Source organism: Ranitomeya variabilis, chromosome 5, assembly GCF_051348905.1.
Source record: "Ranitomeya variabilis isolate aRanVar5 chromosome 5, aRanVar5.hap1, whole genome shotgun sequence".
Taxonomy (NCBI): domain Eukaryota; kingdom Metazoa; phylum Chordata; class Amphibia; order Anura; family Dendrobatidae; genus Ranitomeya; species Ranitomeya variabilis.
In genome coordinates this window covers 436,734,701-436,762,690 of record NC_135236.1, presented here as the reverse complement: position 1 = coordinate 436,762,690, position 27,990 = coordinate 436,734,701, and positions in this window count along the sequence as shown.

Genomic DNA, 27,990 nt, shown 5'->3' with positions numbered 1-27,990 from the left:
TACATTTGTGGTGAATACACACTGCCAAAACATAGAAGAAACATAACAGACTTCGTAAAAAAAAGTGTATTTTGCCTATTTTGGGGTTATGCTTGGGGACCAAGACAAGTTTTGGGCACCACACATAGTGTGCAAAGCATGTATCGAATTATTACGAAAATGGAGCAAAGGACAAAGAAAAAGCTTCAAATTTGGTGTTCCAATGGTGTGGAGAGAGCCAAAAAATCATCATGATGACTGTTATTTATGGTAAACACAGGTACAGGCACATCTTCACAATGAGGGACAGGCCTTCTTGCAGATTCCATGTTACTCCCATTTTCGTTTCTTATGCTTATTGAATCCTTGCACTTGCACTGCACAGAAATAACAGTCATCATGATGATTTTTTGGCTCTCTCCACACCATTGGAACACCAAATTTGAAGCTTTTTCTTTGTCCTTTGCTCCATTTTCGTAATAATTCGATACATGCTTTGCATACTATGTGTGGTGCCCAAAACTTGTCTTGGTCCCCAAGCATAACCCCAAAATAGGCAAAATACACTTTTTTTACGAAGTCTGTTATGTTTCTTCTATGTTTTGGCAGTGTGTATTCACCACAAATGTAACAGAATGAGTCTGGATCGTTAAGACAACTTCTTCTTGATGAGTTCATGCTTTTCACTGGAAAACAGACAACAACATAAAGTTAGTGCAAAAATCAAGCTATGAACAAACTTTTAGAACACTAATTAACACAAAACTATATTGAGAACTGCTCAGTTCAAGTACTAATCCAAAGAAATTAATGAGATGATGCGTCGCATTTACTAACAAGTGCTATAAATAAGATACCAAAAATCTCAAAAACTTGAGCCAATCTGGCAAAACTGATAGCATATTCAGAATCAGCACCCCAAATTCATTAAAATATTTTGGACACCAGAAAAAAAATTTTTTTTTGTTGACCTGTGTTATTAATGCAATTGTATGAAATGGTTAAAAAAAAACACACACACACACATGATTACAAAGTGTTTTATTGAAATAAAGACACATGTTGTTGTAATATTTTATTAGACACTTAATCCACCTGAAGACCATCGTTCTGTAACAAAGGAAAAATAAAAAAACAACACTATCTCATACCTTCCGTAGCTCAGGTCAAGTCCCACGAAGTAAATCCATCTGAAGGGGTTAAATCATTTTACAGCCAGGAGCTATGCTCGTGCCTGTAAACCCCCGGGAATGAATGGAGTGCAGGGTGACCTGTAGTTACCTTGAGTCGCGGTGAGGCGCCCTCTGCTGGATGTCCTCATATGAACTCTAGCGTGGGAACTTTTCCAAGGCTCCAGTTCATGAGGACATCCAGCAGGGGGCGCATCACCGTGAATGAAGGTAAATACAGGTCATTGACCTACATTACCTTCATTCCCCCGGGGTTTTGCAGGCACGAGCACAGCTGCATTATAGCAGAGCTCCTGCCTGTAAAATATTTTAACCCTTTCAGATGGACTTACATTGTGGGACGTTACAGATCTACGGAAGGTATGTATATTGTTGTTTTATTATTTTTCCTTTGTTACAGAACGATGGTCTTCAGGTGGATTACCAGTATAATAAAATATTACAACAACCTGTGTGTTTATTTCATTAAAATACTTTGTAATAATGTGTGTGTGTTTTATTAACCATTACGTACTATTGGATTAATAATGGATAGGTGTCATAACTGACGCCTCTCCATTATTAATCTGGCTTAATGTCACCTTACAATAGCAAGGTGGCATTAACCCTTCATTACCCCATATCCCACCTCTACACGGGAGTGGGAAGAGAGTGGCCAAGTGCCAGAATCGGCGCATCTTCCAGATGTGCCTTTTCTGGGGTGGCTGGGGGCAGATGTTTGTAGCCAGGGGGGGCCAATAACCATGGACCCTCTCTAGGCTATTAATATCTGCCCTCAGTCACTGGCTTTACCACTCTGGGGGAGAAAATTGTGCGGGAGCCCACGCCAATTTTTTCCGTGATTTAACCCTTAAATTTAATAGCTACAGCGCCGAAATTTTGCACATACACACTACTAACATTAGTAGTGTGGAATATGCAAAAAAAGGGGGATATGAGATGCTTTACTGTATGTCGGGTTTAGGCAAGATAAATGAAAAGCCGGAAATTGAATTACCGGCTTTTCACATATATTGCGCTGAAGTAAATATAAAAATATATAGATTTCCCATTGACTTGCATTAGGTTTCATGTTTCGGCCGATCCCCGACCCCGACTTTTCAAGAAGATCGGCCGATTTCACTCGACTCGACTTTTGAGAAAGTCTGGTTTCGCGAAACCCGACTCGACCTCAAAAAAGGAAAAGTCGCTCAACCCTAATAACCACCATTTTCTCTTCTTTATACATAATCTATTACACACCAATTGAGGGGACAATGGTTGTCACACGGTACATATCTATGCCCACCTGCCCAGGTTTCAGAAGTAGTGAATTCATGAGCCTGTATATGTTTATCATGAATTCATTATTTCTGACACCTGACTTGATGAGTATAGATAGCGTGACAGTGATTGTCTCTCCATTTTGTGTCCAATGGATACATGAGAAGAGAATCATGACACAATGACGTCAACAAGCTTACCAATAAATCAACATGGCTGACATTACTAGCAGTATGTGCCCAGTGGTTTAGATCAGTATTTGTAAACCAAAACAAGGAGTGGAACAATTAGAGGTCAATTATGATATTTACATAATAACTAGCACCTCTGCCTGTATCACCCACTCCTGGTTTTGGATTACAAAAAATGATATTAAATACAGATCTAAAACTGCCCGTTTTTGGGTAACCTTGGTTTGGAGAGGAAAAAGATAGGAGACACGGTCAACACAACCAACACTAAAGTTTATTAATGTGAAATATTATTTTCATTGTAGAAAATTACTGGTACAGATAAAGATACAACAGGACATTTACACAACATTGTCCTGCCATGACACCCGTCCAATATCTGAATCAAAATAAGCAGCAAATTGGTCCCGCATGAGACCAACGGCTGCAGTTGACCGCAGCGGGTGATGCTGGTAATCAGGCAGAGGGTGTGCAACTGGTTCATCCAGTTCAATGTGGGGTCGTTCCTTAGTAATTATGTAATTGTGGAGAACCACACAGGCTTTGACCACCTCATCAACTGTTTCCACTTTTAGATTTATGGCTGATGCAAGAATGCGCCATTTAGCGACAAGAATGCCAAAGGTACACTCTACTGTTCTTCGGGCCCTGGTCAGTCTGTAGTTGAAGATCCTTCTAGTGTGGTCCAAGTCACGACTGGAATAGGGCTTCAGTAGATTTTCACACATCTGGAAGGCCTCATCCCCAAACATAACAAATGGCAGCGGTTTGCCTTGAGTGTTGGGGAGAGGCTGTGGAGGGGGAAAATTAAAATTGTTCCCATACACACGCCGGCCCATATCCAAGCTCTTGAAAGTCTGGGAATCGTTGCCACGGCCAAAAGCTCCAATGTCCACGGCGATGAAGCGACAGTCCGCATCAGCTATTGCCATGAGCACTACAGAAAAATATTTTTTGTAGTTGAAAAACTCCGATCCGGTTCTGGCAGGTTTGATAATGTGGATGTGCTTTCCATCCACCGCTCCTAAACAGTTGGGGAAATCACACACATTCCAGAATTTTACTGCAATTTCATGCCACATGTCCGTGGTGGGTAGTGGTATAAACTCATCACGGAGTGCATTCCATAAAGCCCGACAGGTGTCCACAACTATTCCGGACAGGGTGGATATACCAAGCTGGTATTGGAAGTGGAGGGAAGATAAACTCTCCCCTGTGGCAAGAAATCTAGAAGAAAAATACAAACAAAAAACAACATTACAATCTACTCTTTTTATGGTGTGGTTAAAAATTGAAAAAAAAAAAAGAGGAAAATACACAAAAAATACATGTCAGAATAACCTAAATTTGGACTGTCATTGATTTAGATTTTGAACGTAACAAAATATAGATGCACCACTCAAGAAGATATAAATACAAGCAGGGTGTGACTATATATAAAATGTAACTTTTAATAAATAAGTTTAAAAACGGTATGAATGTACCTGTATAAACACACAAAAACAAGGACTCACAAGAAGATCACATTAATAGGAGTAAAAACTATCATACTCCCCGAGATTAACTATCTATATTCCAATATATGAATCTCCTAGGGGAGAAAAGTGTAGAAATCACGAAGATCACCATCAACTATCATATATCTAATATCCCCGAAATCTTTTCGTGGAAAAGAGGCACAGTAGTGGTGATAAAAATGTGTAAGTGGAACGATCTCACCTCAGACTTCTCTTTAAATGTAGAAAAGACCGCTCACTGGTTGGCGCTGCATCCGGGAGGGGGGGCACATTTCAGCCACACCATCAACCACCCACGCTGCCAAAAGAGTTAATGCTTAGCCCCAGAATAAAGAAACCATTTCCCTACGCGTTTCGTTATCCTCACTCATCAGGGGAAATTTTTTAAAAGTGTCCTTCCACAAACGTGGTGGGCACTCAAAATGGGGGTATAGAGCAATGCAAAAATTTCCCCTGATGAGTGAGGATAACGAAACGCGTAGGGAAATGGTTTCTTTATTCTGGGAAAAGATTTCGGGGATATTAGATATATGATAGTTGATGGTGATCTTGGTGATTTCTACACTTTTCTCCCCTAGGAGATTCATATATGGGAATAGAGATAGTTAATCTCGGGGAGTATGATAGTTTTTACTCCTATTAATGTGATCTTCTTGTGAGTCCTTGTTTTTGTGTGTTTATACAGGTACATTCATACCGTTTTTAAACTTATTTATTAAAAGTTACATTTTATATATAGATTTTGAACGTACCTTAATGTCACCAGCAGACGTTCCTCGGGTGGAATCGCTCTACGGAGCTGGGTGTCCTGTCGCCGTATGGCTCCTTGGACACGAGACAGCAAATCCCGGAACGATTCTTGCGACACTCTCGTGTACTCCTGGAATTTCTCTGGGTTGGCATTCAGCTTGGCATAGAGAGTGTGATAGGCTCCACGGCTCTCACGCACTTCAATAATGGGGTGCCTCCAAAAACGCCTATGTTGTCTCCTTCTCCATCTTTCGCGGTTTCGGTCTTGCTCCCAAGCAACAGCACAGGCAAGAAACATCTTGAAGCTGAAATCCAGGTTGAAATAAAAGTGCTCCATGCGAAGATCCATCATGACACAGGATACAGTAGCAAGCTGTTAAAATTTAAGTAGCCGTAGGGTCTATATATAGAGAGCCCATCATATACGCCCTCTCTAGTCCCATTGGTGGTGTCTGGTTATCTTGTGTTTGCTCTTGTGAAATTTCTCTTCTTGCGCAAAAAAACGCAAACGCATGAAAAAACGCATGTAAACGCGTTTAAACGCATGCGTTAACGCATGCGTCTAAAAAACGCTGCGTTTGTACACGTTTACATGCATTTTTTCATGCACTTGCAGATGCGTTTAAAATGCTGCAGATCAAAACGCAAGTGTGAAACCAGCCTAAATCTGCTTGAGTTCTGGCTAGGTGCTTTGATAACTTTCTGTGTTTGATATTGTGCAGTTCTGGGATCTCTGGTTCTGCTATCTTTAGTTTCTGTTTTCAGTTGGTTTCTGCAGCCGTCTCTGTGTTTCTTTTAGGAGGTGACCTGTTTTTATACCCAGTCCTTAGATCTTTCAGGGATCTCCTTCCACCTATCTATAGGTCTTCACTGAGATTAACCTAGGATCGTCAGTGAGTCTATTCGCAAGGAATGGGTCGCCCACTCCATCGCAGAGTATCAGCCTAGTCTCAGTGCAGGGTCAGTTTTCCCCCTTCTATCCTAGTTCTGTGTTGCAGTTCCTTAATATGCAGGGCATCTGGCTTACAGCCTATTAGTAACACCCATACTCTTAGATCAGGCGGCCTGCCCAGTGCTAACCAAAAGCATCCTGTGTGAACAGAGGCCAAATGCAAAAAACACATATCAATATATGTGAGGTATTACCAGCATGTGTCCAGGAACATCACTCGTGACTTTACCAGCGCAATTACTGGGATTGTACACTCAACATTGTCAACAACCAACATGTGAAAAAGCACTTGTGGCTAGAGATGCTACAGTGGGTCAACATTGTGGAGGCTGGGGCCGAGTCCCACCCTGGCGCTGCACATATGCTACTGACGCCAAAGATTCCTGGCCACACTTCTGTCAGGGTTTCCTCCACTTCCTATAGCAGTTTCTGTACTCCCTCCTGCTCCTCCTTATCATCCATCTCTGATTCAGTATCTAAGTGCATGTAGTCCACATCACCTGGAAGCTAGAAGCTCTGCAGCACTGTCTCAGCAAATCATCAACAGGTTCTGCTGAAGCTATTTTTTCTAGGAGAGAAACTGCACACCACCACAGAGTTATTGAAAGGTTTAAAAGACCAGACAGACCTATGGGTCTTGTCGCTAAACCTCCAACTAGGCAATGTTGTGTGTGATAATGGGCATAGCCTGGAGGCGGATGTGAAGCGTGGCAAACTCAGACACATACTATGCTTGTCCCATGTTCTCAACTTCTTGGGTCAGTGGTTTCTGAAAGCCTACCCATATTTGCCACAATTTCTGGTCAAGGTATGTCCCATCAGAATCCATTTCTGTAAGTTGGCTACAGCTGCCACTGCTCTGGAAGTACTACAGCAGTGCGTACAAGTGCTAGCTCTCCAACTGGTGTGCAATTGCACCACACACTGGAACTCCACTCTGCACATGCTGGCAAGGTTTTGTGAGCAGCAAAGGTGAGTGGTCGAATACCAGCTGCAACACGCCCATCGGTATTCTGGGCAGCCATTAAGCATAACAACTGAAGAGTGGCCATGGATAGTGTTGAGCATTCCGATACTGCAAATATCGGGTATCGGCCGATATTCGCTGTATCGGAATTCCGATACCGAGTTCCGATATTTTTGTGATATCGGAAATCGGAATCGGAAGTTCCTATAAGTTCCCAGGCGTGTGCGGTGCGTATGGTTCCCAGGGTCTGGAGGAGAGGAGACTCTCCTTCAGGCCCTGGGATCCATATTCATGTAAAAAATAAAGAATAAAGAATAAAAATAAAAAATATGGATATACTCACCCCTCCGACGGACCCTGGACCTCACCAGTGCCAGCGTCTGCCTCCGTTCCTAAGAATGCAGTGAGTGTAGGACCTGCGATGATGTCGCGGTCTTGTGATTGGTCGCGTGACCGCTCATGTGACCGCTCACGTGACCGCGACGTCATCGAAGGTCCTTCACTCTCTGCATTCTTAGGAACGGAGGCAGACGCTTGCAGCGGTGACAGCCAGGGTTCGTCGGAGGGGTGAGTATATCCATATTTTTTATTTTTATTCTTTATTTTTTACATGAATATGGATCCCAGGGCCTGAAGAAGAGTCTCCTCTCCTCCAGACCCTGGGAACCATCAAGGATAGCTTCCGATATTTGTGTCCCATTGACTTGTATTGGTATCGGGTATCGGTATCGGCGATATCCGATATTTTTTGGATATCGGCCGATCCAATCCGATAGCGATACTTTCAAATATTGGACGGTATCGCTCAACACTAGTCATGGATGTCTGACATTTGTGCGGCTCTCCGAAACTTTCAAGACTCCACAAAGATGGTGAGTGGAAAGAACGCCATAATCATTGCAACCATCCCACTTATGTGCCTACTTAAACAGTCACTGCTCACAATTAAAACTGAAGCTTTGTATGAGGACCAGCTGGAAAAGGAGGAAGACGTGTTGTAAGCAGAAGACGCGGATCAGGCGTACCTACTCCATGACAAATCCGGGACTGTCGGGGCTGTCACCCAGGCTTCCGTCCCAGGAAAAGATTGCAGCAGTACAAGATTGGCCCACCCCAAAGACTGTGAAGGATGTTCAGGCCTTTCTGGGGATAACAGGATACTATCGGCGATTTGTGAAAGACTTTACCCACATCGTGAACCTGTTGTTGGAGTTACTGAGGGGAATCCTGTCTGGAGCCAAAAATCGGGAAATTCAGTGCGGAGAACACCAGGAAAACCATTTCAAGCCTTAAAAGTGGCTTTGACAGAAGTCCCAGTCTTGGCCTACGCCAACTTCTCTCAACCCTTCATCCATCCTACATATTGATGGGAGCTCGCATGGACTTGGAGCTGTGCTGTCACAGATTCAGCATGGGAAGGAGCGGGTGATTGCTTACATGAGTCGTTCTCTGCATGACTCCGAAAGGAATCCGAACAACTACAGTTCGTTCAAATTGGAGCTCCTGGCATTAGTGTGGCCTATGACGGAGAAGTTCACGGAATACCTGTCAGGGTCTGAAGTCCTGCTACGCACCGACAACAACCCACTGGACCTCCTGGAGAACACAAAGTTAGCCTCCCTGGAACAATGATGAGTGCTAGAATGGCTAAATACCGGTATAAGATTGCCTACAAAAGGGGAGCCAAGAAAACCCATGCAGACACGTTGTCCAGAGTAACACACGAGAAGCCTGGCTTCAACTGAGGTGAAGAACTTGAAGCTGAAGAAGTTCCCGAGTTTCAGAGACCTGCCAGGACGTTGGCAGCTACGCATGGACAGGAACAAGCAAAACCCCAGGAAAATGTATTGGGACAACCTCGCGATGAGTGGGTGCAGATTCAACAGGAGGATGGAGAGCTTGCACAAATCCGACAGTGAGTGGCCCTTGAACATCTGCCTAGCAGAGATGAGAGAGAAGTCCTGTTTATTGGGGCTCAACAAATTCTTCGACAATGGGAGAGATTACACCTAAAGAATGGACTGTTGTACAGGAAAATTCAGCTACCGCGAGCCCTTCTCACAACATGGCAAGTGGTGATTCCTGAAGCACTGTTGCACAATGTGGCAGTAGAGGCACACAAAAATGGAGCTCATTTGGCAAAGAGAAGACCTTTCAGTGGCTTCAGAAATTAGTCTACCACCCCTTACTTAAGATGGAAGTCAAAGAAGTGTGTCGACGCTGTAAGGGTATGTGCACACATCAGGATTTCTTGCAGAAATTTCCTGAAGAAAACCGGAAATTTTCTGCAAGAAATCCGCATTTTTTTTTTTTGCGTTTATTCCCGTTTTTTTCGCAGTTTTTTTAGCATTTTGCAAGCGAAATTAGCTTGCAGAATGCTAAAGTTTTCCAAGCGATCTGTAGCATCGCTTGGAAAACTGACTGACAGGTTGGTCACACTTGTCAAACATAGTGTTTGACAAGTGTGACCAACTTTTTACTATAGATGCTGCCTACACTGTGTTCCAAATTATTATGCACAAAGAGTTTAGGAGTGATAAGGTTAGAATTTTTTTGTTTGTCATTTAAACTCATTGATGGTGATGTTTGTCAGGGCTCTTTATATCACTGAAAGCAATTGCAGATACCTGTGCAAATTAGTTTGGCAGGTGTGTCCAAATAAAGGCAAGACTACTTAAGAAGGCTGTTCCACATTATTAAGCAGCCTACATTTTTGGCCAAAATGGGAAAGAAAAAGGACGTGTCGGCTGCTGAGAAGCAACAAATTGTGTATTATTTAGGTCAAGGCATGACTACAATCAACATTGCCAAGACACTTCATCGTGATCATCACACAATCAAGAAGTATGTAGCTGATTCCCAGCTCACACGTGTGCGTGCTGATAAGGAAAAATTGAGGACTCTTTCCAACAGGCAATTGCATAAGGTTAAAAGAGCAGCTGCAAAAATGCCTTGTCATAGCAGCAGACAAGTTTTTGAAGCTGCTGGTGCCTCCAACGTCCCCAGAACAAGATGCAGGGTCCTTCAAAGGTTTGCAGCTGTGCATAAGCCATCCTGTCGACCACCTCTTTCCACTGCACACAAGCAGAAACGGCTCCAGTGGGCCAAACGATACATGAAGACTGACTTCCAAACTGTTTTGTTCACCAATGAGTGCCGTGCAACGCTCGATGGTCCAGATGGATGGAGTGGAGGATGGCTGGTGGATGGACACCCCATGAAAACACGGCTAAGGTACCAACAAGGAGGAGGTGGAGTAATGTTTTGGGCTGGAATCATGGGGAGAGAGATTGTCGGCCCCTTTATGATCCCTGAAGGGGTAAATATGAACTCCATAATCTATGTGGAGTTTCTAAAACAACACTTCCTGCCATGGTTCAAGAGGAAGAACCGTGCTTTCTGCAGCAAGATCATTTTTATGCATGATAATGAACCATCTCATGCTGCAAAAAACACATCTGCATCTCTGGTTGCTATGGGCATAAAAGAGGACAAACTTATGGTGTGGCCACCATCTTCCCTTGACCTCAACCCCATTGAGAACCTCTGGAGCATCATCAAAAGGAGTGTCTGTGATGGTGGGAGGCAGTTCACATCTAAGCAACAGCTCTGGGAGGGTATTCTGTCCACATGCAAAACAATTGAAGCAGAAACCATCCAAAAACTGACAAATTCAATGGACGAGAGAGTTCAGAAGCTTCTTTCGAACAAGGGGTCCTATGTGCAAATGTAACATCACCTAGAATAAAGTTTTCACTTGAAAACTGTTTGATTTCATTTTGTAATAAGCTGATAATGCTTATAACTTCACAATTGACCATTTTTTTGTTCAAAATAAAAAAAAGGTTGAAAACTCTGCTGTGCATAATAATTTGGAACATGCATTTTGAGTGTTTATTTTTTTTTTAAAGATACTGTTTTCATAGGCAGTTTGTTCCAAAACATTGCAATTATACTAGAATAGTAGATGACTGGAAAATCACAATGACTGCAATTCAGATAGGTAATTTAGAGAAAATATGAGGAAATATTATTTGCATAATAATTTGGAACACAGTGTATGCAGCATCAATAGTAAAAGATAGAATGTTTAAAAATAATAAAAAAAATAAAAAAAATGGTTATACTCACCTGCAGATAGCCGATCTCCTCAGCGGTGTCCGTTCCTATAGATGGTGTGTATGTGCAGGACCTTCGATGACGTCGCGGTCACGTGAGCGGTCACATGAGCGGTCACGCGACCAATCACAAGACCGCGACGTCATCGCATGTCCTTCACACACACCATCTATAGGAACGGAAGCGGCAGCATGCACCGCTGAGAGGCGGGAAGACTCCGGGGCCATCGAAGGTGAGTATATCACTATTTTTTATTTTAATTCTTTTTTTTTTACCAATTATATGGTGCCCAGTCCGTGGAGGAGAGTCTCCTCTCCTCCACCCTGGGTACCAACCGCACATGATCTGCTTACTTCCCGCATGGTGTGCACAGCCACATGTGGAAAGTAAGCAGATCAATGCATTCCTAGGTGTGCGGAATCCCCGCAATTCCGCAAATTTAATGAACATGTTGCTTTTTTTTCCGCGATGCGATTTTTTTGCGGAAAAAAATGCAACATTTGCACAAGAAATGCGGAATACACTGTAAATAATAGGAGGCATATGTAAGCGTTTTTTCGCATTTTTATCACGTTTTTATAGCGAAAAAACGTGAAAAAAATGCGAGAAATACTGAACGTGTGCACATGGCCTAAGAGCTGCAAATTGTCCTAGCCCCCGGAGCAGAGGGCCCCCACGCAAACTATTGTGACCTCGGCCCCATTGGAGGTCTTGATGATAGACTATTTGACGGTTGTTCTTGCTCATCAAGGATACGAACACTGCTTGGTGATGATGTATCATTTCACCAAATTTGCTGTTGTGACTCCAACTCGAGATCAAACTGCAGAATCCGTGGCCCATGCCATCTGTAAGAACTTTATTCAAGTGTACGGCTGTCAGAAGAGAATACACTCGGACTAGGATCGCTGTTTTCTGGGATGAATAACGGAGGAACTGCATCGTATGTACCGAATTGGGAAGTCTCGGGCAATGCCCTACCATCCTCAGGGCAATGGAGCATGTGAATGATTCAATAGGACTCTCATTCAAATGTTGAGAACATTGGAAAAAGACCGCAAGGTGTGTTGGCCTGAATTTGTGGCAGAACTGGTGTGGGTGTACAATAACTGTGTACATCGCACCATAGGGTCCACTCCTTACACCCTGCTCTTCGGCAGACCAGGCAAAGAAATCACAGACCTAGAACTGGACCCAGGGGAGGACTACCCATGGACAGGGGTGTCAACTTGGGTATGATAACATCATCATTGGCTGCAAACGTTGCATCGCTTGGTGCAGACCCAGTTCCAGAAGTTGAGCATCCCCAGGTGGCTCTTCTATGAGGGACAGCTCTACAGGCCGGAGACAAGGTGTTAGCAAGAGAGAAACACCCTGGAAATAAACTTGACTATCGATGGGAGAAGACTCAGTACCAGGTGAAGTGGCAAGTCAATCCTTCGGGACCCATTTACGAAGTAGAGCCTGAGGGAGAAGAAAATACCCCTATTCGCAAAGTACACAGAAACACGCTCCGTCCCTGCGTATCCAGAGACCCTGTCTTAGAGAAAGTGGAAAAACCCAGCATCGCTGAGAGCCTTCCCTTAGTCTATAGCGACTGTAAAGAAGAAGAATATCCGAAGCTACTGCAAGTGGGGCCGGAAGGAGAACGAATATCCGAGACCCCTGGAACTCCTGAGATTCCCAACATGGCTGTTCTACCAAATCTGGGCGCATCCCTGCCCCCGTCATTCCAACCTGACTCTACTACCCAACTGGATTCAACGGAAACTCCTAGTATATGACGTTCTGAAAGTTCGACAGCAGGAAAAACCCCTATCCAGTATGATTAGGAACATTTTGTTTGGCAACAAATCGTCCAAGGGATGGGAGAATGTCAACGCATGCTGCAAGAACTCTCCCCAGCGGAATGGCGAGCATAAAAAGAGGGGGAATGTAAGGAGAAGACCCAGATCAGGCGTACCTACGCATAAGGCCCCGGACCAAACTTTGCACTCGGGTGTAGTTAAGGCTGGTTTCACATTCGCGGTTGTGTCCGCAGCGTTTGTACCGCATATATCCGCATGCGTTGTGTATTCCTATATTTAACATACATAGGGACGCATGCGTTTTTGTTTGTTCGCGTTTTTGCCGCGTTTGACAACGCATGCAGCGTATCATTGTTTGCGGCTTGGCGTGGAAATGCAACATGTAGTAATTTTTAGAGGCATCAATTTGCCGCCTGGAAATGCATGCGGTCGATTGCGCAAGGATTGCGACAAAAAAACGCATTGCTGTTTATATGAACGCATGCGTTTACAAGCACATGCGTTTGCTTGTGTTCATGAACGTATGCGTTCCTCAAGAGAAAAACATGTCTAGACTCTGATAAGCCACCCCCCACATACAAGGTGATAAAGGGAGGGAGTGGACATTTGCAGGTCACAACCCAGCAGACAGCCAAACAGAGCATACAGACCACAGCAGACAGCCAACCAGAGCCTACAGACCACAGCACCTTGGAGCAAACAAGCCTCTGAACAATGTGAGTATATCCTAGCCAATGCCTTTATTTTCTATTTTCTTTCTCCACATGTCCTAATTTCTGCCATTTCTTTCTTTCTACATGCATCAGAATGTCTCCTTCGGATTCTTCTCATGAGGAGTTTCTTCCTGGGCCGTCTGAAGTCGAGCATGTCAGTGAAGTGAGTACTTGCCTCGTCAGATTGGTAAGTATTCACTGTCACATCTACACATGTGACAATTTGAATTTTTCTTTTTTTTAGAGCTCTTCTTCTACTGCGGCAGAGACAGGGCAGGAGCAGCGGAGTCAAGGTCCGGTGGAAAGACGGCAGCGGGTACGTATACAAGGCTGACTGTTTTGTATCCTCAGTGTAATATTCTTGAATCTTCCTTTCTTTCCATTTGTATTTCTTTACTTTTTTCTTCTGGAATCCTTTTGTATGTTGACTTTCCTTTTCATGCCATTTCTCAGCATCTTTTTTTCTTTCTTTTCCTTATGTTAATTGAGCAAACTTTAATGACTTTATTTAATTTTTAGGTTTCACAACGGGAGGATGATCTAATTGAGAATGACCTCCTCATCTCCCTGGTCCAGGAGCGAGTCTCGTTGTGGGACACCCGGGATCCACTGCACTCAAACAACATCACGATCCGGCGCTTATGGAATGAGGTGGCCAAAGAGATGTGGGATGGCTGGGACAATGCCCCGACACGGGTCCGAAATGCATTTGGTAAGTATTGCACTGCAGTGTGAAGCAGCAGAGAACTTAGCCGTGCTCACTCGACTGTGTGTGATGAAAGAAACTCTCAGGAGTTTCTGTCATCACACACAGTTGTGTGAGCATGGCCAAAAGTCCTTTTTCTGACCACAATTTTTTTTTTTTTTAACAGTGGCCAAAGTCAAAACACGTTGGCGTTCGATGAAGGACCGCTTCAAAAAGGACCTGCGTCAAGAGAGCCGTGTTCCCAGTGGTTCAGGAGCAAGGATCAGAAGATACAAATACCATTGAGTTCTGGCATTTTTAAGACCGGTCCTTGCCAAGAGAACGTAAGTATTTATCACGTGCATTAGGTTGTATTGTATTGCCATAATCTGTATTTTTATATTCCACAGGATTTTGCGTCTGGTTAATTTTTGGCATTAATTTTCTTTTTCCTTTTTTTACAGCACATACAGCACTACTGTTGACCCAGGTTCTGGAGCGGTCTCACATAGCCTCTTGAATGCACGTATCCAGGAGGTCAGCAAAAGCCTTGACCAAGTGAAAGCCGACCTCCAGAGGCCAGCACATCATTTTTTTTACCAAATTGAGCAGGGCATGTCGGAACACCTTACTCCTGATCTCCAGCTGAGTGTCATGCAGGCCTGCAATGCTGCTTACGTGCAGGCTATGCAGCAGAGTCGGTATTTCCAGCAGACAGTGTCGGCATATCCACCTGTGCCTTCACTGTCACGATTAACCTCAATGCCGACCTCTGCTACATACCGTTGCACGGCCACCTCAATTCCTAGCACTGCCGGACACCACTACAGCACCACCACCATGCCGAGTGCAGTGGGACATCTCACCGCCACCACCATGACAAACGCTGCTCCTGCTTGGACCTCCTCCACTGACACCACGATGCAGCAGGACCCTGGCATGGCCTTCCGTACCGCCACCACCACGATGCAGCAGGACCCTGGCATGGCCTTCCATACCACCACCACCACGATGCAGCAGGACCCTGGCATGGCCTTCCATACCACCACCACCACGATGCAGCAGGACCCTGGTATGGCCTTCCATACCGCCACCACCACGATGCAGCAGGACCCTGGCATGGCCTTCCGTACCACCACCACAACGATGCAGCAGGACCCTGGCATGGCCTTCCGTACCGCCACTACCACGATGCAGCAGGACCCTGGCATGGCCTTACGCTCTACAAGCGCTATTGACTCTGGCATGGCTGAACGCTCTACGAGCACTATGGACTGGCATGGCTGCACGCTCTACAAGCATTATGGACTCTGGCATGGCTGCACGCTCTACAAGCACTATGGACTCTGGCATGGCTGCACACTCTACGAGCACTATGTACTCTGGCATGGCCTTACACTCTACGAGCACTATGGACTCTGGCATAGCTGCACGCTGTACGAGCACTATGGACTCTGGCATGGTGCAGCCGGACCCTGACAGGTCACCCACCACTACGCCACGCCATATGAGCCCACCAAGGCTTCCCGAACCTGGCAAACCCCCCACAAAAAAAAACAAAAACTGAGGACTCTTAGTATTCCTCCCCCTTCACCTCCCAATGTGTCTGTAATGTCAGGTTTGTCTCACCCTTCCAGTGCGTCTCAAGCCTCTCATGTGTCAAGCCCTATCCCCAAACTTCCAGACCCTTCTAGTTTCATTGCACCTTCTCCTGCAACCTCTGCGTCGTCCACGGTTAGCCAGGCCTCCGTACTTCACACCCCCCGTTTACATCACTCTACCCCAAGCCGGCACAGTTAAGTAAATTATTTGGTTGTTCAAAAATTAAAAAAAATTGATTTGCCCCAATTATGTTTGGTTTATTGTGTCTTCCGCCGCTGGCAACACACACCGTGCGCCAAATAAGAAACTTCGCCACACACTTTATTTTTTGGCCACATCATATCTCCAGTAGTTATTAAAAAAAAAGACTGCAGTTTTGTGTGTCTTTAGTATAGAGATATGAGGTGGGCCAAAAAATGTATAATTATATTATCTCCATAATCTCTTCTTTCTGCTTTGTCTGTGACTAGCGTTGCAGTCAGAAGAGAAAATGGCGGACATACAGTGCAGAACTGTACTGAACAGGTCAGGTGTCAAAAAACACATTAGTTAGGACACCTGACCTGGTGAGTAGAGAACTGCCTTGTATAACCTCCATTTTCTCTTCTGTGTACATAATCTATTCCACACAAATTGAAGGGACGATGGTGAACACACGGCGTATCTATGATCACCTGCACAGGTGTCAGAAATAGTGAATTCATGAAGCTGTTATATGTGCATCATGAATTCATTATTTCTGACACCTGACTTGATGAGTATAGATCTCTTTAGTGTGACAGTCATTGTCTCTTCAGTCTGTGTCCAATGGATACAGCAGAACAGAATCACGACGCAATGATGTCAACAATCTTACCAATAAAGCGACATGGCTGCCATAACACTAGCAGTATGTGGCCAGTGTTTTTTATCAGTATTTGTAAGCCAAAACAAATAGTGGAACAATTAGAGGTAAATTATGATATTAACATAATAACTAGCACCTCTGCCTTTATCACCCACTCCTGGTTTTGGATTACAAATACTGATATTAAATACAGACCAAATACTGCTAGTTTTAGGACAGCCTTGGTTTGTAGAGGAAAAACATAGGAGACACGGGTGATGCTGGAAATCGGGCAGTGGGTGTGCAACTGGTTCATCCAGTTCAATGTTGGGTTTCTCCTTAACCATTATATAATTATGCAGAACCACACAGGCTTTGACCACCTCGTCGACTGTTTCCACTTTTAGATTTATGGCTGATGCAAGAATGCGCCATTTAGAGGCCAGAATGCCAAAGGTACACTCTACTGTTCTTCGGGCCCTGGTCAGTCTGTAGTTAAAGATCCTTCTAGTGTGGTTCAAGTCCCGACTGGAATAGGGCTTCAGTAGGTTTTCACACATCTGAAAGGCCTCATCCCCAACCATAACAAAATGGCGTCGGTGGACCTTGAGTGTTGGGGAGAGGTTGTGGCGGGGGAAAATTGAAATTTTTGCCATACACACGGCGGCCCATATCCGAGTTCTTGAAAGTCTGGGAATCGCTGCCACGACCCAAAGCTCCAATGTCCACGGCGATGAAGCGACAGTTCGCATCAGCTATTGCCATGAGCACAACAGAAAAATATTTTTTGTAATTGAAGTACTCCGATCTTGTTCTGGCAGGTTTGATAATGCGGATGTGCTTTCCATCCACCGCTCCTAAGCAGTTGGGGAAATCACACACACTCCAGAATTTTTCCGCAATTTCAAGCCACATGTCGATGGTGGGTAGGGGTATAAACTCATCCCGGAGTACATTCCACAAAGCCCGACAGGTGTCCGCAACTATTCCAGACAGGGTGGATATTCCAAGCCGGTATTGGAAGTGGAGGGATGATAAATTCTCTCCGGTTGCCAGAAGTCTGTAAGAAAAAGAAACTCCCAAAAAATTACAAGCTATTCTATTTATGGTGTGGTTACGCTAAAGAAAGAAAGGAAAATACCCAAAACATACATGTCAGAAAACACGACATTTGGACTGTCATTCGTTTAGATTTGGAACGTACCTCAGGCCATGTGCACACGCTCAGTATTTTTCGCATTTTTTCGCGTTTTTTCGCTATAAAAACGTGAAAAAAATGCAAAAAAACCACTTACATATGCTTCCCATTATTTTCAGTGTTTTCCGCATTTCTTGTGCAAATGTTGCAATTTTTTCCGCGAAAAAATCGCATCACGGAAAAAAAAGCAACATGTTCATTAAATTTGCGGAATTGCGGGGATTCTGCACACCTAGCAATGCATTGATCTGCTTACTTCACTCACGGGGCTATGCACACCATGCGGGAAGTAAGCAGATTATGTGCGGTTGGTACCCAGGGTGGAGGAGAGAAGACTCTCCTCCACGGACTGGGCACCGTATAATTGGTAATAAAAAAGAATCCGCTGAGGAGATCGGCTGTCTGCAGGTGAGTATAACCATTTTTTTTATTTTTTTTTATTATTTTTAAACATTCTATCTTTTACTATTGATGCTGCATAGGCAGCATCTATAGTAAAAAGTTGGTCACACTTGTCAAACACTATTTACGCTTGCAAAATGCTAAAAAAAACGCAAAAAAAAAAACGGGAAAAAAAACGCAAAAAAAATGCGTATTTCTTGCAGAAAATTTCCGGTTTTCTTCAGGAAATTTCTGCAAGAAATCCTGACGTGTGCACATAACCTTAATGTAACCAGCAGACGTTCCTCCGGCTCTTTGGACCCGAACAAGCAAATCCCGGAACGAGTCTTGCGACATCCTTATATATTCATGGAATTTCTCCGGGTTGGCATTAAGCTCGCCATACAGCGTGTGATAGGCTCCACGGCTCTCACGTAGTTCGATAATGGGGTGCCTCCAAAAACGCCTACGTTGTCTCCTTCTCCATCTTTTGCGATTTCTGTCTTGCTCCCAAGCAAAAGCTCAGGCAAGAAACAGCTTGATGCTTAAATCCAGGTTGAAATAAAAGCTCTCCATGCAAAGATCCATCATGACACAGGATACAGGAGCAAAATCTGAAGATTACAGCTGTTCAGGGGTCTATATAAGGAAATCCCATAATACACGCCCTCTGTAGTCCCATTGGCGGTGTCTGGTTATCTTGATTTTTCTCTTGTGAAATTTCTCATCATGCACATCAAAAACGCAAACGCAGGAAAAAATGCATATAAACGCGTACAAACACGGCGTTTTTTTAACCGCATGCGTTACCGCATGCGTCTAAAAAGCGCCGCGTTTGTATGCGTTTATATGCATTTTTTCCACCACTTGGAGATGCGGATTAAACGCTGCGGATTTAAACGCCAATGTGAAACTAGCCTAAAAGTTGCAGTGCGGGGGAAATCAGTCAGTCAGAGCGGGAACGCACAGCACGCAGGAGGGCAGTGTGAGGGCTACTACTGTTGGATCTCTTCTGATAGCATTGACCGTGAGTAACAAGCCCTGTAGTCAGGGTGATGATGCGCGCACTTACTGTCGAGGAAGTTGGGTCACCCGCCGTGAGTGGTTTCCCACTACACCTGCTTTCAAAAAGTTACTGTCTCTGGTCTTTCACAAGACAAAGTACCGTGTTGGCTCCTGCTCACTGCTCTTAGACTCGCCGATCGCAGATCGGACCATGAGGATTCACCGCCACCACCAGAAACCAGGATGCCATCTCCTTCAGGACTACACCAGACCCCTTATGTGCCAGGGCCTTGGCACCAACTTTCATCGCTTGAAGACTGCGTTCTAAAGTCGCTGGACTGATAAGTTTTGCCAAACTTGAACTTTCTATCCCATCCCCTACACCTGATTACCCCGAGTTCCAAACACTTTGTTCATTTATGCTGTTTCTTCTATTTTTTCCCTGCAAGAAGTATATCTATTAAAGTAAACCTCATGTTAACCCTTGCTCTGCCTCCGACCCGTTACTGCGTCTTGCAACCTGCTCACAATGTGACAGGGAGACACTGCTTAGCCTCATCCCATCTCCTCAGCGCAAATTGGGTAACAATGAGGAGGTGGATGCTGAGGAGGATGAAGAGAAACAGGAGCTGGTTGCTAACGCAACCCACACAAGCTTCATCGTGTCTCTCCTTCTTGGATGGGCTAAGGAGGGGAATGAGGAGGAGGAGATGTTACTTAACATTTTTTTCCTGTAAACTCCAATTTCTCTTTGATTTTAAATGTTTTATTGTCAGTCCTTAAAGTGAAAAAAAATTGTGAGACCATTGTTCTCAGCAGTGATCTGGGAGTCAAAGATACTTCCAGCGGTCTACCCCATGCTGTTCTGCTTCCACTCTGCACTTTTTCCATCCATTTCAACATTTTCACTGCTTCTCATAAAATGCCTGCCGGAAAAATGTTCAAATTTCACATTGACTCTCATTATACTCGTTACTCGAAATGAGCAGCCGATCATTAGGAATAGCTCGGAAAGAGTAATGAGCATCTGAGCATTTTATTGCTTGCTCATTCCTCCTGTACACCAGATTTTGCCATACAAATGTGATGACATTTTAATATTATAAATATTTATATAGGATTAAAATATAACTTTTACTGGATATACTAAAAATACAACAACAAATATTTCACTAAAACAGACAAACAAACGAAGCGTAGATGGCGCAATAGAAAAAGTGCCTGATTAACACCTCTAAATATTCACTTGCTAACCACCATAATACAACAAATATTGCTGAGACTATTCAAGTTCCACAAAGGATCACCACTCAGTCAATACAGTGTATATAACGGCACTAATATATATTCCCAAAGTTTTAGACACTCTGCAGAGTTATTAGCCCCAGAGACACTCAAAGAAAACTCTATTGTGGGAACTTAGATTTAGAGTAGTGCCATGGATACTTAATTCCAGCATCTATCAGCAACCTGCCCGCAGACTGATTTCACTGCATAACATGAAAGCCGTATCCATTCTCATGGCTGGTATAATATAGAACGGTCTCACCCGGAGCTGTACACATCAAACTCGTTCAGCTCTATTCATGGTTGTGGACCTCTTCCCCTCCTTTCCCGACGCGTTTCGATATTCTCTCATCAGGGGATAGCGTTGGGGGTCCTCACACACATAGCGTCCAGCCGACGCTTACGATACACGTGCGCAGGTAAGTTTGTCCTTTTTAAAGTAACGCGCTGTATGTCCACATCCGGTCAGAACGCTCTGCCGATCATGTGACCGGAAGTGAGATCACACAGACTGGTCAGCTGACCCATGCTTCAGGCCGCTGAGCGTCCTAGTTACCATGGAGCGCAGAGAGTTCCACTGCGTCTGCGCTCTCTGTGTAACCCTCTACATCTTGGAGCGCAGGTATTTTCCTACGTCTGCGCTTCCAAGTAGGTAAATACAAGGAGACTGTTAAAAGCACCATCGGATATCCAGGATCACCACATATACAGGTTTTGGGGGCACCAAGGACAATTTAACACTGGGATCCAACCTTAACCAATGAAAAATGAGAATAACAACACAGAAGAAACAAGCATTGGTCATAAAAAATGGGGATCACCAGGCAGCAGGATGGTGTGCAAAAAAATGACACAACTTTATTAAGGTATAACATAGATAGTGAAAATATTAAAAACATTTAAAACCAGTTAGAAAAAGAAAAATCATAGCCCAAAATAAGGCACATGCCTGGAACCAATGTTATGGGAAATGAAAATAATATATACATATATGCATATACACCTAGTCATGGAGGATCCATATGGACAGCATATTACTCAAACCAGAGGTATGTAGACAACAATAATAATAATCACACGACCCTAGTAAGTGTGGAAAAAATATACATATATGCAAATGAGTATTGTTTAAAGAGATTGAAAATAGGTCTATTATGAGGCCTTAAAGTGAGCAGTCATAAAGTGCATGTGCCCACAGGTACCAAAACGTAATACATGCACACTCTTAGTACAGTCAGAGGGACAAATGTCAATACCCACCATGTCCCATAAAGGGATCCAACTTAGAAATAACAAGAGAATAGCATTCCAAGTACGTTAGTTACCCACAAATGAACTAAGACCAGAATCAGCAAATCCATAATCCCTCCATGTGGCAAGCAGACCTAGTAGCCCTCAGATAATACCAGACATGATAAGAACAACGAAAACCCGACGCGTGTCGCCACTAGAGTGGCTTCATCAGGGGTATACCCTCTTGTTATTTCTAAGGCACATGCACTTTATGACTGCTCACTTTAAGGCCTCATAATAGACCTATTTTCAATCTCTTTATCCATATGGATCCTCCATGACTAGGTGTATATGCATATATGTATATATTATTTTCATTTCCCATAACATTGGTTCCAGGCATGTGCCTTATTTTGGGCTATGATTTTTCTTTTTCTAACTGGTTTTAAATGTTTTTAATATTTTCACTATCTATGTTATACCTTAATAAAGTTGTGTCATTTTTTTGCACACCATCCTGCTGCCTGGTGATCCCCATTTTTTATGACCAATGCTTGTTTCTTCTGTGTGGATATCCAGGATCCTAATGTATTGTGCTATACGTCTCTCTATATGTACAGTATATGGATTTATTGCGCTTTCACCATGAGTCAAAACATATCCATCATACTCATTGTGTACCACTATTTTCTGTACAGGTTTACCATATTGTTTGTAAAACACCTTAGATTTCCGGATATCAGAAACCAGTTTTGACCGATATGCCAAAAGACGCAGGAAAGCCTAACCCCATTTTTTTACACAAAATTCATTAATAATGTATTTGATTATAAATAATAGACATCGACGTACAGATCCTCAGGAGACTGGCGGTAGAAAATTACAGGAAAAAATGTGAAAAAAAGAACCACAAAGGAAAGCCTATTAAAGATCTAGGGTGTCCTATTCTCACTTTCACCTACCTAACGCGAAGGTTGGTACCCTAGACCCTACGCAGTGGCACCCCCACTCGTCGGCGGCTATCCCTAACTCATCACCCTAGCTCTCCCTACATTAAAGGAAGGAAGCAAAGGAGAGCTGATCATTTAGACCATACGGATGGACTGTACGTAGCCAAAATATCCACTTACACTCTCTCTGCAGTATAATTTGATCCCAATTACCTCCTCTTATAGGGGGTCTAATTCTATCAATACCAACAAACTTGATCTTGTTCTCATTTCCCTCATGTTGTCTATTTATGTGGTTAGCTATGGCTGTGTCTTTTTTATTTTTTATGTCCTGTATATGCTCTCTAATTCTTCTGCAGAAATTTCTCTTAGTCTTTCCTACATATTCTAAGCCACATTCGCATGTAGCTTTATACACTATTCCCTTGGTCTGACAGTTGATGAAGTGTCTAATTTGGTATGTTCTGCCTGTGTTATTACTGACAAAGGTCTTACTTGTCTGTATCGAGGCACACGCTTTACATCTCCCACATTTGTAGCACCCCGCTGGCTGTACACCAAGCCAGGAGTGACCCTTCGGACATTGGTAGTGGCTATGGACAAGTCTATCCTTTATGGATTTTCCTTTTCGAAATGTAATTTGAGGAGTGGTATTAATAGTATCCTTAATGTCCGGATCCATACACAGAATTTGCCAATGTTTTTGTAGGACTTTTCGGATCTCATTAGCTCCATTTGAAAATCGTGTAATGAAGCGTGTGGTACCCTTTTCCAACTTTGGGGGTTGTTGTCGTAGGAGATTGAAACGTTCCTTCTCCAATGATGATTTATATGCCTCATTTAATATCTGGTCTGGGTAACCTCTTTCGTGAAACCTTTCTCTCAGGTCATCCGCTTGCTCCTTAAAACTGTTAATATTGGAGCAATTGCGGCGTAATCTTAGATATTGGCCTTTGGGTATACCCCGCTTGAGTGGTCTGGGATGACTACTCTCCCAACGTAGGAGGGCATTTGTTGCAGTTGGTTTACGGTAATTTTTTGTCATCACCTCTCCATTTTCACCTTTTTGGACCAAAACATCAAGAAAGGCCAGACTATTACTGTTACTCTCACATGTAAAGTGTAAACCCAGACTATTGACATTGAGAACATCAACAAACCCCTGAAATTCGGACTTAACACCCCTCCAAATCACAAAGATGTCGTCCAGGTACCTTAGCCATAATACCACCTTGTCTTCCAGGTCACTCCACATGACTCCACAGACTAGAGGGCGGCAATATAACAGACATAACGAGTTTGTACTTAAAGCTCTTAAATTCTGTCTTACGAATAATGTCTTTCTATTTGACGAAAAGTACTTCCACCAGCTCAGGGGCACTGCGATGGGTAGCCCTTGTGCACCTACATACGCAAATCTGCTCCTGGGCTGGTGGGAGGAAAAGATCATCTTTAGTGACATGTGGAGTGACCTGGAAGACAAGGTGGTATTATGGCTAAGGTACCTGGACGACATCTTATATCATAAATAAATCAAACTGTAGATGTCCGTAAATTAAGTTATGTGCAATAATGAGAAATGACACAGGGAAAAATTATTGAACATATGAAGAAAGAGAAGTGCAAAAAGCCATGGAAAGTCATTGACACCAGTTGAAATCTATCAGTAATTACAAAGTAATCCTACACTTAGTGAAAAATGTTAGCAGCTGGTTCAACAGATGGCCTATAAAATGGTGTTTTATTACCAAGATGCTACAGAAGAAGTGCGTCGCCCCAGTGTCCTGGTCGTTGCAGTGATGTCATTATCCTTTCAGGGGAGAAGTGATGTCATGTCTGAAGGCAATGAAAGACAACCACATTCAGGTATTACACGCATGCAACATGTTCACACTCCAGACCAGAAGGGGGAGCTCTAAGCCTGTTTAGGGTGAGCTCCCCTATTTTACATCCTGATCTGGAGAAAAGGAGTTCAGTTCCTGTCAGGTAGACAGAAGAAGTGGAGTTCTGCTGGCCTGAAGTGCTGCAACTCCTGGAAGAAAGACACAAAAAGGTGAAAATACTGCAGAGAGTGTGCAGGAAAGCAAAGCAGAGGAGAGGAATATCAGAGGGAGATCAGCCAGGAACAAGCTGCTCCTTTCTGATGCGCAGAAGCCGGTAGCCAGAAACACCGAGGGAGTAATAGACTCTACGCTTTACTTCAGAGACCGGCAGGACAGTCAATTCCAAGTTGGCTGCCCGAACTTAATACCTAAGAAGACATGGTGGCAAATTGTGGGGGTGGGGCGTCTCTAGGGTCCCTACAAACAAGCCCCAGGCTATCCCAGTCATACGGGTTGTCCTATCCATACCATCTGGGGGACAGAGAGGAAGAAATAACAACATCTAGAACATCTACAAGAGTTGTGAGAACCTTACCGAGAAGCTCAGCAGGGAGGTACTACAACACACTGGCGCTAGTAGGAAGGCTACTGATTTCCACCTGGACAAGGGGACTCTGGAATTGCCTTCAGATCGACCGGACTCTGCCTGCCCTGTCATCTGGTGCTCCGGGCTGAGGATACCATCTGAAGTCTTCAGTAAACAAGGTAAAAGACTGCAAACCTGTCTCCTCGTTCTTTATTGCACCTTGCCCATATATAAACTCTTTTACTGGACACCCCTGAGGGCCACGGACCGGGTCAGCCACCGTGACATCCCCCAAATCGCAGGACCCGGTACCGAGTACCCCATTGCCCTACACTGGGGGCGATACAGAAACATCTCATGATGGATGAAACCAGTGAGCTGTCTCATGACCTTTGCAACCTTATTGTTACAAAACATAATGATGGCATTGGTTAAAGAAGAATTTCTAAACCTCTGAAGGTTCCAGTGAGCACTGTTGGGGCCTTGATCCGGAAGTGGAAAGAACATAATTTCACCATAAATCAGCCAAGACCAGATGCTCCTGCAAGATTTCAGACAGAGGGTTGGGGTCTATGGGATAACTTTCTCCTTGTGGGGAGTGATATGTTATGACTGGCATGTCAGAGTGAGGAGACTTAAAAGCCATGCATGCTCCTCTGGGAAATTTAATATAAATATGCAAATTGTCTTTTCAGAGAGGAGGAGGATTTGAACTCTAGTACCACCTATTAGAAGCAGTGATTCTAAAAGTCAATATCGACCCTTCAATAATCTTTGCAATATGCCTAGCATGTCAGAGTGAGGAGACTTAAAGACTGAAAAGAATTATCATAAGAATTGTCTAAGAGCCAAAGACTTCCTGTGGGGAGCTACAGAAAGACCTGGAGTCAGCAGGGACATTTGTTTAAAAAAAATAAACTATAGGTAGTAGTTTCACATTTCATCATTTTTATAAAACGGTTAGTATTTTCATAACATCAAAAAATAGAAAGCAACATGCCCAAATAATCTTACTGTCAGCTTCCTTTCCATATATTTGAATACTGTTTCTCCTCTTGTTGCATATTACTTCACTGAGGGCAGTACTTCGGCTCAGTTCAAATACCCAATGATTATGACTGGGAAGTTACAATGCTCTGAAGCACCTTTGCTTCAGAAGAATTGAATTGAACTGTTGGCCCTTTTTTTCAAATATTTGTAATAATCGTCACCTTCAGCATAGTTTCAATCAGTAAAATGCATGTAGTGAATGCTATGCTTGTCACCAACTCTCTGTCTGCATAACAGGGTTAAAAGAAGTAGTTTAAAATAGAACTGTACATTAAATTACCTTTGTATAAATCGAAATCATAATAGTACAATTTAACAAATTTTGTAATACATCTTACCAGATAAATCAGCTTCTGCTTCTCCTCCCCACTGCATCCTGAGCTAGTTACCCACTCTGAAAAAATAGCTCAAATTAGTCTTGCTCAGACAGGATGGACTGTAGGCTCACTGAGTTGTCATGGCAGTCTATTATCATTTATGGAGAGGGGCAGTGAGAGAGGAGTAGGGATAGAAGAAAGGCAGAGGGAGACACAGTAAGATCACGTCGAGCTTTCTAACAAGTCTTTTACCTCACCTCAGAGCTTGATTCACATCTAGAGATCCTCAGTACTGCTGCATAATTTATTCTATACTGCCGTAGCTTGTCTCAGTATGTCTCGATATGCTAAAAAATGGATGAAGAACAGAAATTTTTCACTATGTGCTGTCCTGTGTATTGGACAGATCACTACAGATAGTCTCCTCTATCCAGCTCACAGTGGATTGCAAATAAGCAATAATGCATGCAGAGGTGAAAACTGATGAAAATGCAGTGTATAAGATATATAATGGCTAGACTTATGGTTATTTATCATGTGCAAACATAGGTCATCTTTTTCTGAAAAGTTACTTAGAAGTATAATTAACCTTTATTTTTGTGTTGCCTGTTGGCCACTGATTTAACAGCGTGAGGAGAGAGTTCTGCAAAACAAACATCTTCATGCTTCTTGCACTTTATTAGTGCTAGAAAGATCAGGACATTTTATCTCTGAAATAGCGTATTTTTCGGACTACAAGGTGTACTTTTTTCATCCAAAATTTTGGAGGAAAGTTGGGGTGTATCTTACAATTTGGATGTACCTTACAGTCCACTCTGGCTGTGGATGGAGGTGGGGGAGCATCAGCGTCAGAGGAGCGGGTCACAGGAGTTAGGAGTCTTTGGCTGCAGCTAACGCGTGTGCCTGGTGTTGAAGGTAATGAATATTCACTGCTCTCATAATCCCTCACACCTCTATGCACTGAAGCCTGCACCAAGAGGTGGGAGGGATTATGGAAGTGGAGAGCAGTGAATATTCACTCTCTTTAATAGCAGGCATGGTGTTAGCCTTAGCTGCTGGCTTACTGCAGCGGCTGGGCGATCACATGTATCTGCAATTAAAGACAATGAATATTCACTGCTCCACGCGCCCTATGAGTAGTAGTAAGTAGAGTTACGCAATGTGGCTCAATGAAATATGGTGACATTTATATACTTGTCTTGTGGGGTTATTCAATCTAAGGTACAAATCTAGAAATTGTCAAATCCGATCTGTGGTCTCAGACGTAGATTGCTGCTGACCTGATGACTGGGAACATTCCTCCGGAGGGCTCTAATGTAGAGAGAAAAAGAAGAAAATTGCTCTTCCAATGATGTAATGGAGACTCCAGGTGATCAGAGGGATAAAAATATAGCTTTGTTAGGAACCGGCACCTACCAATGCAGTGATCCTATGTTATTAATGAATGAATGAATGAATGGCACCTTATTTATTAATGAATGAATGGCATCTTGTTTTTGCTTTTTATTCATGAGAAATTATTTTATAGTTTCTCTACATAGATATTACCCATTGTTAAGAATGTGATTTCACATATATATGTAGTAGTTACATGGAAG